Source organism: Sminthopsis crassicaudata, chromosome 3 (genome assembly GCF_048593235.1).
Source record: "Sminthopsis crassicaudata isolate SCR6 chromosome 3, ASM4859323v1, whole genome shotgun sequence".
Lineage (NCBI taxonomy): Eukaryota > Metazoa > Chordata > Mammalia > Dasyuromorphia > Dasyuridae > Sminthopsis > Sminthopsis crassicaudata.
Genome location: NC_133619.1, coordinates 645,317,540 through 645,330,396, shown reverse-complemented (window position 1 = coordinate 645,330,396; position 12,857 = coordinate 645,317,540). Strand labels below are relative to the sequence as shown.

The 12,857-nt window shown below is 46.7% G+C and overlaps 1 protein-coding gene across 1 annotated transcript in view; it reads left to right on the top strand.

Annotated features, from left to right (window-relative positions):
• Positions 1 to 2,641: 2,641 nt before the first annotated feature.
• CLEC11A (C-type lectin domain containing 11A) overlaps positions 2,642 to 12,857 on the top strand; it is a gene marked incomplete in the record, with an annotated part of 12,619 nt that continues 2,403 nt past the window's right edge. The window contains 1 exon segment of the mRNA XM_074307894.1: positions 2,642 to 2,659.

Below are 12,857 nucleotides of genomic sequence, written 5' to 3'. Positions count from 1 at the left end.
TGGAAGAATAGAGGAGAAAAGAGAGTAAGAGAAAATTAGAAGGGAAAAAAGGAGAAGGAAGAAGAGGGACAAAGGAGGTAAGAAGAGAAGAGGGAAGTGAAGGATAAAGGGGGGAAGAGGTGAAGAAAAAGAAGAAAGGAGAGGGACAGAGGAAGCAAGGAGAGAATAGGGAAATGAAGGATGGGGGAAAAGAGAAAAGAGTCAAATACAAGTGAGAGGAAAAGGAAAAGGAGATTAAGAAGGAGGAGGAGAGGAAGAAAAAATGAGAAGAAAAGACAAAAAAATAAGAAAGGGAGGGAAGAAGTGAGGTGAAAATAGAGTAGAGGAAGAAAGGGATAAGAAAGCAAAAAGAGGAGAAGGAAGAAAAATCACTGATGTGGAGCTAAAAGTCACCTTAAAGGCTCCTTAATTTTATGGAGAAGGAAACCAAGAGAGTAGGTGACCCTGACGGGAAAAGAAGTGGAAGAGAGTAAGGAAAGGGAAAAGAAGTAGAAAGGATTGAGGAAAGGAAGAAGAATTTGAGAGGGAGAAGAAAGAAAGGCACAAAGGACAGCAGGAAAAGGGGAAAGTCAGTGGCCAGGAGAGGGAGGAGGAAAAAGAGGAGAGAAAAAAAGATGGAGGTAAGGAAGACCTGAGAAAGGGAGAAAAACAATGTTGAGAACTGAATGGAAGAAGATACAGACAGTATGGTGGAACATGAGCTGGGAGAAGAAAAAAGCAAGGAAGATTAAAATGAAGAGAAGCAAAAGATAAAAATTGAGAGAAGGGAGAAAAGAAATGTAAAGGAAGAAGAAAGTGAGAAGCAGAAGAAAACAGGAATGACAGACAAAGGAAGACAGAAGAGAAGGAAGAGAAAATTGAAGAGAAAAGGTAGAAAAAAGAGAATAGGAAAAAGGGAGGAAAAGGAAAATTAAGACAAGAAAGTGAGGAAAAGAGGAAAATAGGGATAAGTGAAGTGAGGAAGAGAAAAGAAGTAAGGAAGAGGAAGAAAAAGAAAAGGATAAAGAAATGAGTGAGGCAGAAGGAGAAGGAAAGATAGAAGAAGTAAAAGAATGAAGACAAAGAACAGAGAGAAGAAAGTGAGAAATAAAAGAGAGGGAGAGGTAAATGAGAAAAGGACCAAGACAGGGGAGAGAAAGAAAGACTAGAAAAGGAAGATGAAAACAAAGAGGGTGGACAAAAGGAAAAGAGAGAAGAAGAAAGGGAGGAAGAAGACAGTGGGAAAAATATCAGTTAAAGAATAAGAGAAAGGGAGAAAGAAGAAACAATGAGTAGAAAATGAGAGGGGTAGAGAAAAGAAGGGGAGACAGATTTCAACAGGGAAATGGTGTAGGGAATGAGGCACGAACAATGTACTGTTGGGATTTTGTTATTCATTGGGAAATTTTCTTCTGGAGAGGTTATTGAGGAAGTGACAGTGATGATAAAAAAGAGAGAAGAGCACTGATACATATTTTAAAGAGTCAAAAAGAAAGAGGGAAAAGTTAGGGAAAGGATGAAAGGAAAAGAAAGATGGAGAAGGAAGAAAAGCCTGAGGAGAGAGAAGAAAAGGATGAAGGCAAGGAAATAAGAAAGAGGGATAAATAAAAAAGGGAGGAAGAGGAAATGGAAGAGAGAAGATCGTATTGCGTGGGTGTAAAAGGGAAGAAGAGAAGAGTAAAGAAAGGAAGGAGGGGGGAAGAATCCAGATGAGAATGGCCAGCAGAAGAGAATGGAGAGGAGGAAGAGGAGGGGAGAGAGTCAGTGGCATGTGGATGGATGGCAGTGGGGGCTACAGGCTCCCCTCCTTCAAGCCAGTGGCTGCCTGTCCACAGCCTCAATGATCCCAACCTGCAGGCTTTTGAGGGGTGAAGGGGAAATGTAAGAGGTGTGGGAGAAAGGGAGAAAGAGAAAGGGCAAAAGGAAGGCGACAGAGGGGGTAGAGAGGTTGAGGGGGGAAGGAGAGACAAATGTGGGAGAGGACTCACAGAGAAGGGGGCAGAGGGAAATAGAGGAAGAGGGAAGAAAAAAGAGTGGTCAAAAAAAATTAGAGGGAAAAAGGAGAGAGAAAGACAGAGAAGGAGGGGGAAGAACGGGACCAGCGGGTTAAAGTTAGAGGAGTAAGAGGGGGAGACTAGGGAAAAGATGGAAAAGGAGAAACACAATAGGAAGACAAAGAGGAAAGAAATTAGGGGACTTCGAGAAAGAAAACAATGGGGGAGAGAAAGTGAGAGAGGAGATAAGGAGGAAAAGGAGAAAAGCAGAAAGGGAAAATTAGGAACTGTGAAGCAGAGGAAGAGAGAAGGCAGGGGAGAGACAGAGAAAGTTGGAGAGAGAAAGAGGGAGATAGAGACAAAGGCAAAGACAGAGAAGCAGAGATCTGGGGGAGAGGGAGGGGCCAAGAAGAGAGAGGGAGAAGTAACATAAATGGGATAGAGGAAAGAGACAGAAGGGACGAGAAAGGAAAAGTTAGAGGGAATGAGAAATGGAGAAAGTGGAAAAGTGATGGAGGAAGGATAGAGATAGAGGAAAGAAGAAAGAGAAATGGAGGAGAGAGGAGACAGAAAAATAGGGGGAAGAGGAAAGATGGAGAGAGGGAATAAGACAGAGAGAGAGAGAGTGTGTGTGTGTGTATGTGTGTGTGTGTGTGTGTGTGTGTGTGAGAGAGAGAGAGAGAGAGAGAGAGAGAGAGAGAGAGAGAGAGAGAGAGAGAGAGAGAGAGAGAGAGAGAGAGAGGAGAAAAAAGGGGGAAGAGATAAAAAGGGAGAGAAAGGAGAGACAGAAATGGGGGAAGGGAAAGGAGATAGAGTGAAAAATGGAGGAGAAGAAAAGAGAGGGAGAGAATGGATAAGAAGAGAGGAGAAAAGGAAAGTGGGAGAGCAAAAAGGAGAGAATAAGGAATAAGGAAAAAGAGTGAAGAAAGAGGGAGTGTGAAGAAGAGAAAGGATGAAAAAGGCAGAACGAAGAGACAAAAATGGGGGAAGAGAAAGGAGATAGAGAAGGGAGAGAAGAAAAAGACTGAAAGTTAGAGGGAAAACAAAGGATGAAAGAGATGTAGGGAGAAGGAGAAAGAGAAAAAAGAAGCCAAAAGGAGAAGACAGGAGAGAGAAAAGCAGAAGAGAGATGGAATTGGGAAGAAAGAGTAAAGAAAGGAAGGGAGAAATTTAAGGGGAGAGAAATGGAAAGAAAGAGAGAGGGGAGAGATGTGAAGATAAAGGTTAGAGAGGGAGACAGTATATAGGAGAGGAGGAGAGGAAAAAGAAGAGATTGTGAGGAAGAGAGAAAAGGGAAAGGGATAGAGAATAAGGGGAGAATGAATAGAGAGGAAAGGAAATGGAACGAGTGAGAAAAGAAAAAGAGGGAAGCAGAAAGAATGAGTTAGTAAGAAAAAGAAAAAAGGAAGGGAGAGATGGGGAGAGAAAAGGGAAGACAGGAGAGATAAGAAGGGAGAGGAGAGAGGTGGAGAGAAGAAGATAATTTAAAGGGAGAATGAGAAAAAGTGGGAAAATGGAGGGAAGAAAGGCAAGAGAGGTGGAGAAAATCATGGAGGAGGAGACAAATAGAGAAGAGAGGGAGTGATAAACAGGAGAGTAGGAGAGGGAGAAAAAATGAGAGAAGGGAAAGTTGGGAAAGGGGGAGAGACAGAAGAAAGACAAAGTGGAAAGAAGAGAGACAGAGGGAGATAGAAGAGAGAGATAAGAGGTGGAGAGAGAGTGATAGATGGAAGAGAAGGCTAGAAGGAGAAGTGAGGAGAGAAGAGAAAAGAGAGACTTGAAAGGAAGGAGAAGGAGAAAAGTGGGAAAGAGCAAGAAAGAAACTGAGAGACAGGAGAAGAGAGGAGGGACAAAGTGTATTTAAGAGAAAGAAGGAAGAAAGAGAATAAAATGGGGAAGAGAGAAAAGGAAAGGATAGAAGGGAGTAAAATTAGAGGTAGTGAGAGAGAAGAGAGAGTGAGGGAAAGGGGAAGAGAGAGGAAAAGGAGAGAGGGAAGGAAAGAGAAAAAGAGGAGGCAAAAGGAAAAAGAGAAACAAAGGAGAGAGAAATGGAGGAGAGATGGAGGGAGACAGGAGCAGACAGGAGGAGAGGGAAAGTTAGAGAGGGAGTGAGAAAGAGGAAAGGAAAGAGCAAAAGGGAGAAGGGGCAAAGAAAATGGGAGACGGTTGGGAGAGAAAAGTAAAGAGAAGGGGAAAAGATGACAGAGAGGTGGGAGGAGCAGAGTGAGAGTAAGAAAGGGAAAGGAAGAGAGAAATGGAAAGAAAGGCATAGAGGAGGGAGAGATAGGAAAGAGGAAAGGAAAGAAAGGAGAGAGAGAAAAAAGGAGGGGAAGAGAGTGGGGAGAAAGGGAAAGAGAAAAAACAGCAAGGGAAAGTTGGAGTGACAGAAGGAGAAAGTGAAAAAGAGATGGAGAGAGAAGAGGGAAAAGGAGTAAGAGACAGGAGAAAAGGTGCATAAAGAGGGAGGGGGCAAAGAAACAGAGACAAAGTGGAAAGAAAAGAGAAAGTGAGGAGAGAAATGGAGAAATTTGGAGTGACAGGAGGAGAAAAAGGTTAAAGAGGGACGGAGTGTGATAAGAAAGAGGAGAGGAAGAAGAGGAAAGAAGAGAAATTGAGGGAAAGAGAAGCAAAGGAAAGGGGTAGAGTGTAAAGGGGAGGGGAGAACAAGTAGAGAGGAAAGGAAGTAGAGAAAATGAGAAGGAAAGAATAAGAGGGAAGCAGAAAGGAAAAGTGAGGAAGGGAGAGGTGTTAAGAGAAAAGGGGAAAAGAGAGGGAAGATAGGAAGGGACAGGAGAGTTGGGAAGAGGAATATAGTTTAAAGTGAGTGAGAAAAAGTAGGAAAGAAATAGAGGGGAGAAAGGTAAGAGAGGTGGACAGAGTCATGAAGGACAGGAGACAAATAGAGAAAGGAGAGAGGGATAAATGAGGAAGGAGAAGAGATGGAGAGAGGAAGAGGGAGAAGGTGACAATGAGGGAAGGGAAAATGGGGGAAGAGGGTAGAGAGGAAAAAGTGGAAAGAGGAGAGCATGTGAGAGAGAATGAGAAGAGGGAGAGAGGAAGTAGTAAAAGAGGGAAGAGAAAGAAGAATAGGGGGAAAGGAGGGAATAGAGAGAAGTAAAATTAGAGGTAGAGAGAGAAGAGAGAGGGAGGGAAAGGAGACGAGAAGAGGAAAATGAGAGAGGGAAAAAAATAAAAAGAGGAGGCAAAGGGAAAAGAGAAAAGAGAAAGAAATGGAGAGGAGAGATGGAGGGAGAGAGGAGCAGACAGGAGGAGAGGAAAATTTAGTTAGAGAGGGAGTGAGAAAGAGGAAAGGAAAGAGCAGAAGGGAGAAGGGGCAAAGGAAAAGAGAGACAGTTGGGAGAGAAGAGAAAGAAGTAAAGAGAAGGGTAAAACATGACAGAGAAGTGGGAGGAGCAGAGTGAGGGAGAGAAAGGGAAAGGAAGAGAGAAGTGGAAAGAAAGGCATAGAGAAGCTAGAGATAGGGAAGAAGAAAAGAAAGAAGGAAAGGAAAGAAAGGAGAGAGAGAAAAGGAGGGGAAGAGAGTGGGGAGAAAGAGAAAGAGAAAAAACAGCAAGGGAAAGTTGCAAGTGACAGAAGGAAAAAGTGAAAAGGAGATGGAGAGAGAGAGAGAAGAAGGAAAAAGGGAAAAGGAGTGAAAGGAGAAAAGGTGCAGAGAGAGGGAGAGGAGAGGAGAGGGAGGGAACAAAGAAACAGAGTGGAAAAAAAGAAAAAGTGAGGAGAGAAATGGAGAAATTTAGGGTGAGAGGAGATAGAGGAGAGTAAAATTGTGAGAGAGAAGAGAGAGGGAGGGAAAGGGGAAGAGGGGAAAGTGAAAAAAAGATGGAGAAAGTGCAGAGTTGAGAGGTGGGGAAAGAGTTATGGAGAGGTAAGGAGAAAGGAGAAAGTGGAAAAGCATGAGGGAGGGGGAGGAGAGAAAGGGAGAGAAAAGAGAAAGGAGACAGAAAAATGAAAGAGAGAAATAAAGGTAGAAGGCAGAGGTAGTGAGAGAGAGGGAGAGAAAAAAAAGAAAGGGAGAAGACAGAGAAAAGATAACAGAGAGATAGATGGGGGACAGAGAAGGAGCTAGAGAAGAGGAAAGGGAAAATTAGAGAGAGAGAGAGACAGAGCAAAGAAGAGAGTGGAGGGAAAGGGGAGAAGAGCCAGAGGGGAGAGAAAAGAGATGAAAGATAGGAGGGGAGAGAGAAGAGCAGAGGGCAGAGAAAAAAAGGAGAGAAATGGAGAGAAAATGGTATAGGAGGAAAAGAGAATAATAGGGAAGAGATGGAGAGAAAAGGGAAGGGGAAAAGACAGCAAGCGAGCAAGGGCGAAAGGGAGTCAAAAGGAAGGGAACGGGAGATGGGGGAAAGAAGAGGGAAAGAGAGCAGAGAGCGAGTGTAAGTACAGGGGAGAGGAGAGAGGAAGATGGAGAAGAGAAGGGGGTTGAGAGAAAACAAAGGAGAGAGGGAGAGAATAAGGGTGAAAGGGGGCAAATGAGTAGGGAGGAAAGGAGGGAGTGGGGGGAGAGAGGGAAAGAGAGAGAAGCAGAGAGGGGAAATTAGAGGGAGTGAAAGAGTCAGAGGAGAGGAGGGAGAGGAGAGAGGTAGGGGGGAGGTGGGGAGGTGGGGAGAGAGGTGAAAAATCAGAGGGAGGGAGAGGGAAAAGTGGGAAAGGGAGGGAGGGAGGGAAGCTGGAGGAACCATGGACAGAGGCAGAGGAGGGGGAGAGGATGGGTTAGCTGTTGTCCTTTGTTCTGGGAGGGGACATGACGTCACTAGGCTGGAGTGGAGTGTGTGGGGGGGGAGGTCCGACTGCAGCTGATCAGGGTCTTCGGGGCTGGACTCTAATTCTGCTTCTGGGCTAACTCAGTCCTGCTTTGCTCCCAGAGCCTGGCCCAGGCCGTGGGCGGCCCTGGGCAGCGCCCCCCAGGTCACACAGTCAATTCTAAGTTCTGCAGAGAGACCTCGTGTGGCTCTTTCTGACTATCTTGTGAGTGCCTGGCCCATGTGGCAAGGGTCCTCGCACAGTGTGGCCAGCCCAATGGAGCTGCGCTCTCCCCGGGAGCTGGAATGCTGGGTAATTCAGTTCCAAGTGTCTGGTACCCAATCCTGCCAGTGCCAGCGCAAGGGGAAAGAAGGAGAGGGGAAAGAAAGGGGGAGAGAGGAAGAAGGGGGAGAGGGAGGAAATGAGAGAAGGGGAGAGTGGAGGAAAAGGGGGAGAGGAGACAGAAAGGGGGTGTGGAAAGGGGGAAAGAGGGAGGGAGGGAAGAGAATGTGGGAGGGGATGAGAGGGAGAAGAGAAAGGAGGAGGGTCTGGGAAAAAGGAAAAGGAAAGTTTAGAGAGGAAGAGAAAGAGAGACAGAAAAAGAAGGGGGAAAGAGGAGACAGCATAGAGTAGAGAAGGGGGAAGCTGGAGCGAGAGAGAAGGAAGGAGAAAGAAGAGAGAAGGGAAAGTGAAAAAGTGGACGATAAAGCTGAGCTTCCTTTCAGTTCCAGAGAACAAGATGCCCCTTCCAGGTTAAACTCATGGCATCTCATCTAGAGAAGAAGTACCTAAATCACGCCTGGACTGCCGCTACCTCCCTCAGCCTCCTTTTCCTTCGGATGAGAGGCCTGGAGAGTGGAGCACCTTACTCCTCCCCGTGCCCTTCTCGTGGAGAGCTGAGTCTGGACTTTCCGACTACATCCCTTGCTCTGACTCCTTTCAACTCCGGATACTCTCCCCCACAAACTCCCTGGGGGCACCTCAGCATAACAATGCCTGGCACTTAATAGGTGCTTAATGTTGAGTGGATTGGATTGGAAAGCCTGGAGAGAGCGGGGGAGAGGAGGAAAACAAAAGATTAAAAGAAAGGGAGGCTGAGAGAAAGAGAAAAAGAAGGGGAACCAGCATATAAAAAGAGGGAGTGGAGAGAAGGGGAAGAAAGGATGGGAGTGGAGAGGAGTAAAGTTATAAGGAACGAGAGGAGAGAGGGAAGGCCAGAAAGTTAGAGAGGAAGGGAGAGAAGAGAGAAGGAAAGAAGGGAGAGAGAAGAGACAAAATTGGGAAACAGAAGAGATGTGGAGAAAGAGAAGAAAGAAAGGGGGAAGGGGAAATTGGAGAGTGAGTGGAGGATGAAAAGAGAATGATAGAGAAAAACAAGAGGGGAGAGAGAAAATGGAAGAGATGGAAAGGGGTGAAGAGAATGAAGGAAATAGGAAAAAAAGTAGAGGGGAAAGGAGCAAGTGAGAAAGAGAAAAGGATAGAAAAAGGAGAGTATTAGAGGAGAAGGGGAAGTGAGAAAATGAGAGTAAACAAAAGAAAGAAAGAGAAAAAGGGCAGGGTGAGAGAGTAGGGAGAAAGAAGAGGAAATAGCAAAGGGGGAAAATCAGAGATCCGTGAGTCCGAGGAAGAGACGCAGATAAAGGGAAAAGAATTAGAGAGGAAAAGAGAGATGGGAAGAGAAAAAGGGGAAGAAATGAAGGCCAGATAGAGGAAAAGGAGGAAAATTGAGAAGAATCAAGTGATGGAGGTAAAAAAGGGAAAGCTCAAAGAGAGGGATGGAAAAAGGGAGGCAAAAGGGAAGCAAGGCAAAAAGAAGTAGAACAGAAGAGGAAAAATGAGGAGAAAGGGGGAATGAGAAGAAGAGGGGAAAGGAAAAAGGGAAGTATGGGAGAGTAAGAAAAGAAGAGAGGGAAAAAGGAAAGGAAAGGATGAAGAGTAAAAGAAGAAAGAAAGAAAAGGAGATAGGGTGGAGAAGAAAAACAAAGAGAGGAAAAGAAACTGGGGGAAAAGAGGGAAATTTAGAGAGGGGAAGAGAAAGAAAGGGGAGAGAAGAAACAGAAGAGGTGGAAAGGATTGTCAGTGGGAATAAAGAAAAGAGGGAGAGGGGGAGGGAAAGGAGACAGAAGAGAAAGAAGAGAAATCAAGGGAGAGGAGGAAGAAGGGGAAAATAAGAGATTAAGAGAAAGGAGAAAGGGGAGACAGGAAAAGAGGAGGTAGAGAGAGGGAAAGATGCAAGTGAGAAGAAAATTTAGAAACAGAGGAGACAGAAAGGAAAGGCAGAGAGAGGAAAGACAGACAGTAGAGAGGAGATAGAAATGGGGATGAGGAAGGGGACCATCAAGAAGGGAAAGAAAGGAGAGATAGAAAGGGGTGGAGAGTAGGAAGGTTGGAGAGAGGGAAAGAGGAAGACGGATATGGAAGAGGGAGGAGGGATAGGAAAAATGAAAGATGGAGGAAGAAATGAGAGAGGAGGAGAGAAGGAAAAAAGGAGTGGGAGAGGATAGCAGGGAGGAAAGAATTTTGAGAAAAGAAAATGGAGAGGAGGGGAGGAAGTGAAAGTTAAGGAAATAAGGAGAAAGGGGGAAAAGAGAGTAGGAGGAAAGAGAGAGAAAGTTAGAAAGAGCTGCAGAAGAAGGGAGAGAATAAGGAGAGAGAACAGAAAATGGGAAGAGAGAAGAGAGAAAAGGGAGAGAGGAGAAAGAAGGGGTGGAAAGGAAAACATTACTGGGAAGAGAACATTAGAGGGAGAGAAAGGAGAGGGGGAAGAGAAAGTAGAAGAGAAAGCAAGGAAGAGGGAGGACAGGGGAAAATAAGAGATTAAGAGAAAGAGGAGAGAGAAAAGGGAGAGATGGAAGGGAAGAAGAGAAGGGGAATGAAAGGATGGGAGGGAGGGAGGGAGAAGAAGAAAAAGGAAGAGGAGGAAGAAGAAGAGAGAAAAATAAGGCAGAGGAGACAGAATTAAGAGAGTGAGAAGAAAGAAAGGGAAAAGAAGAGCTGAAGAGGGAAATGTTAGAGTGAGAGAAAAAGAGGGGAGAGAGGAAGGGAGGGAGAGAAAGTGGAAGAGAAGGAAATAGAGGAAAAATAAGAGATCCAGAGAGGAAGAAAAAGAAAGGAGAGAAAGAGGGGAACAGAGGAGAGAGAGGAAAGAGGTGAGAGACTGGGGAGGAAGAGAAAGAGAACAGAAAGAGAGGAAGAGAGGGAGATGAAAAGAATGGAAGAAAGAAGGAAAGGAAGATAGAGCAAGAAAGGCAGAAAAGGAGGGAGAGGGAAGAGTAGGTAGAGAGGAGAGAAGAAAGGACAGAGCACTGAGAGAGTGAAAGTTATTAGAGGGAAAGGGGGGAAGAAGGAAAATGAGGGAAAGGGGAAGGAGAGAGAGAGGGAAAGTGAGAGTAATGTTGCAGTGAGACAGTGGGAAAGAAAGGAAGGGAATAAGGGGGATAAGGAAATTAAGGGAGAGAGAAAAAGGAGAAGGGAGATGAGATAAGGAAGACAGAGGGAGGGAGAGAGAAAGGGAAGAAGAAGAGTATATAGAGAAAGAGAAAAGTGGGGAAAGGAGAGGGACAGGCGGAGAATAGAGAATGAGAGGAAGGGAGGGAGATGGAAGAAGAAAGGAAAGGGAAAATTAGGAAAAGTGGCAGAAGGAGGGAGAGAGGTGAAGAAAGGGAGAGAGAAGACATGGAAAACAAGGGAGAGGAAGCAGAAAAAGAGGAGAGAGAAGGACTTGGGGGAGTAAGAGTGAAAGAAGGTAAAGGGAGAGAGTGGGAGAGGAAGGGAAAGTAAGAGCTCAAGAGAGGGAAAGTTAGAAAGGGAGAGAGAAAGGAGAGAAAAAAGGCAAAGAAAAGGAAAGGTGAGAGAAGAGGGGGAAAGATGATAACAGAAGGGAGATGGAGAGGAATAAAGTTAAAGGGAGTAAGAAAGAGAGGGAAATGGAAGAAATGAGGAAGAGAGAGGAGGAAAGTGAGAAAGAGGGAGAGGAAATGGAGAAAGAAAAATGGGAGAAGAGAGAGATGGGGAGAATGGATAGAGATGAGGGGAGAGGAGAAAGAAAGTCAGAGAAAAGGCAAAGTGGAAGTGGAAGAGAGGGAGAAGAAGGGAGGAGAAGGGAGAATGGAAGGAGAGGGGAGGAGAGAGGAACAGTAAAGAGGGAGAGACAGGAAAAGGGGAAGAGAGAAAAGAGGGTAAGGAGAGTGAAGAAAAGAGAAAAGGACAAGGGAGAGAGAGGCAGCCAGTGGGAAACTAAAGCCCAGGAAATAGAAAGTGTGCTAGAAGGTGCACTCGCTCCCTCCTTTTTTTCCCCAGTCCCCACCTCTTCCTGTGGGCCCCTATTCTTTCCATCTCTCCTCATTCTTCCCACTGTCCAGCTCTCCTGTCCTCTGTATTCTTTTCCTCTCTCCTTCCTCCGTTTCTCCCCTCTCTCTTCCTCTCCCCCTCTCCATTTCTCCCTCCTTTCCTCTCTTTCTCTCCCCCTTCCATTTCTCCCTTCCCTCTCCATTTGTCCCTCCCTGTTTCTCTTTCTCCCTCTAGTTTCTCTCCCCCTCTCTTCTTCACCTCTTTTTCTCCCCCTTCTGTTTCTCCCTCCTTCCCTCTCTCCCTCTCCATTTGTCCTTCCCTGTTTCTTTCTCCCTCTAGTTTCTCTCCCCTCTCCCTTCTCCATTTGTCCCTCCCTGTTTCTCTTTCTCCCTCTAGTTTATCTTCCCTCTCTCTCCCCTTCCATTTCTCCCTCCTCCTTCCCTCTTTCTCTCCCCTCTCCATTTGTCCCTCCCTGTTTCTTTCTCCCTCTAGTTTCTCTCCCCCTCTCTTCTTCACCTCTTTTTCTCCCCCTTCTGTTTCTCCCTTCTTCCCTCTCTCCCTTCTCCATTTGTCCCTCCCTGTTTCTCTTTCTCCCTCTAGTTTATCTTCCCCTCTCTCCCCTCTTCCATTTCTCCCTCCTCCTTCCCTCTTTCTCTCCCCTCTCCATTTGTCCCTATTTCTATTTCTCCCTTCCATTTCTCCCTCTGTTTCTCTTTCTCCCTCTAGCTTCTCTCCCCCTCTCTCCCCTTCACCTCTCTTTCTCTCCCCTTCCATTTCTCCCTCCTTCCCTCTTTCTCTCCCCTCTCCATTTGTCCTCCCTGTCTCTCTTTCTCCCTCCAGTTTCTCTTCCCCTCTCTCTCCCTTTCCCCTCCCTCTACCTCTCTCCCATCACCCTCTGGCTTTAAGACTTCTCAGGCACTCTTCTCACAAGGCCCATAGGAGGGAGGATCTGGGATTTGGGGCCTGGGATTTTGGGAGGTCAGGGAGCTAGGGAGATCCTCTGGCAGCACAGGGAGGGTGCTATCTTCTCTGCTCAGCTCCCACCTGTGAGATGATTGAGTGGCCCCCTCCCCCAGCAAGGCGGGGTTCGAGGCAGGCCTCCAGCCACCCTCCCCTGAGAAGTGGGCTTGTGGAGGCCCAGGAGCTTCCCCAGCCCGGTGTTCTTCTACACTTTGGGGGCCTGGGGTGAGAGGACCAGAAAAGGAATTTGGGAGAGGTCAGAAGAGAAATGCAGTCCAAAGAGGAGGGAGGAGAGGAGGCAGAGAAAAGCGAGCCCCGAGCCAGCAAAATCTTCCTGGAGGTGGCCGGGAGGCAGTGTGGACTAATGGTCAGGAGCCTGGCCTTCCTTCCCCCTGGGGACCCAGAGCCACAGGCCTCCAGGGGCCTTTCCATCTAATCCTCACTGGATGGAGGGCCGAACAGGAAATGGGAGGAGGAAGAAGAGGGATGGAGAGAGATCAGGATGGAAATGTGTGAGAGGGAAAATGAGGGAAGGAAGGATGAAGGAGAGAAAGCCCAGAGGGGAGGAAGGGAGGAGTGACCCCCAGCCAGGGGGTCCCCAGGAGCCACAGAGGGAAGGAGTAAGGGGGATGCCCTGCTTCCCATCCAGATGTAGGGGGAAGGGAGGAAATCTCTTGCTTCCCAGCCCAGATGTAGGGGGGAGGGAAGGAATCTCCTGCTTCCCAGCCCAGATGTGGTGGGGGAGGTGAGGGGATGCCCCGCCTTCCATCCTAGCGATGGCAGGGTGGGGGTGGGGATGTCATGGGACTCTCATGGAGATGAGGAGATGGGGATTCGATGCTCCAAGCAGTCCCTCACACACAAGAGTCCCTT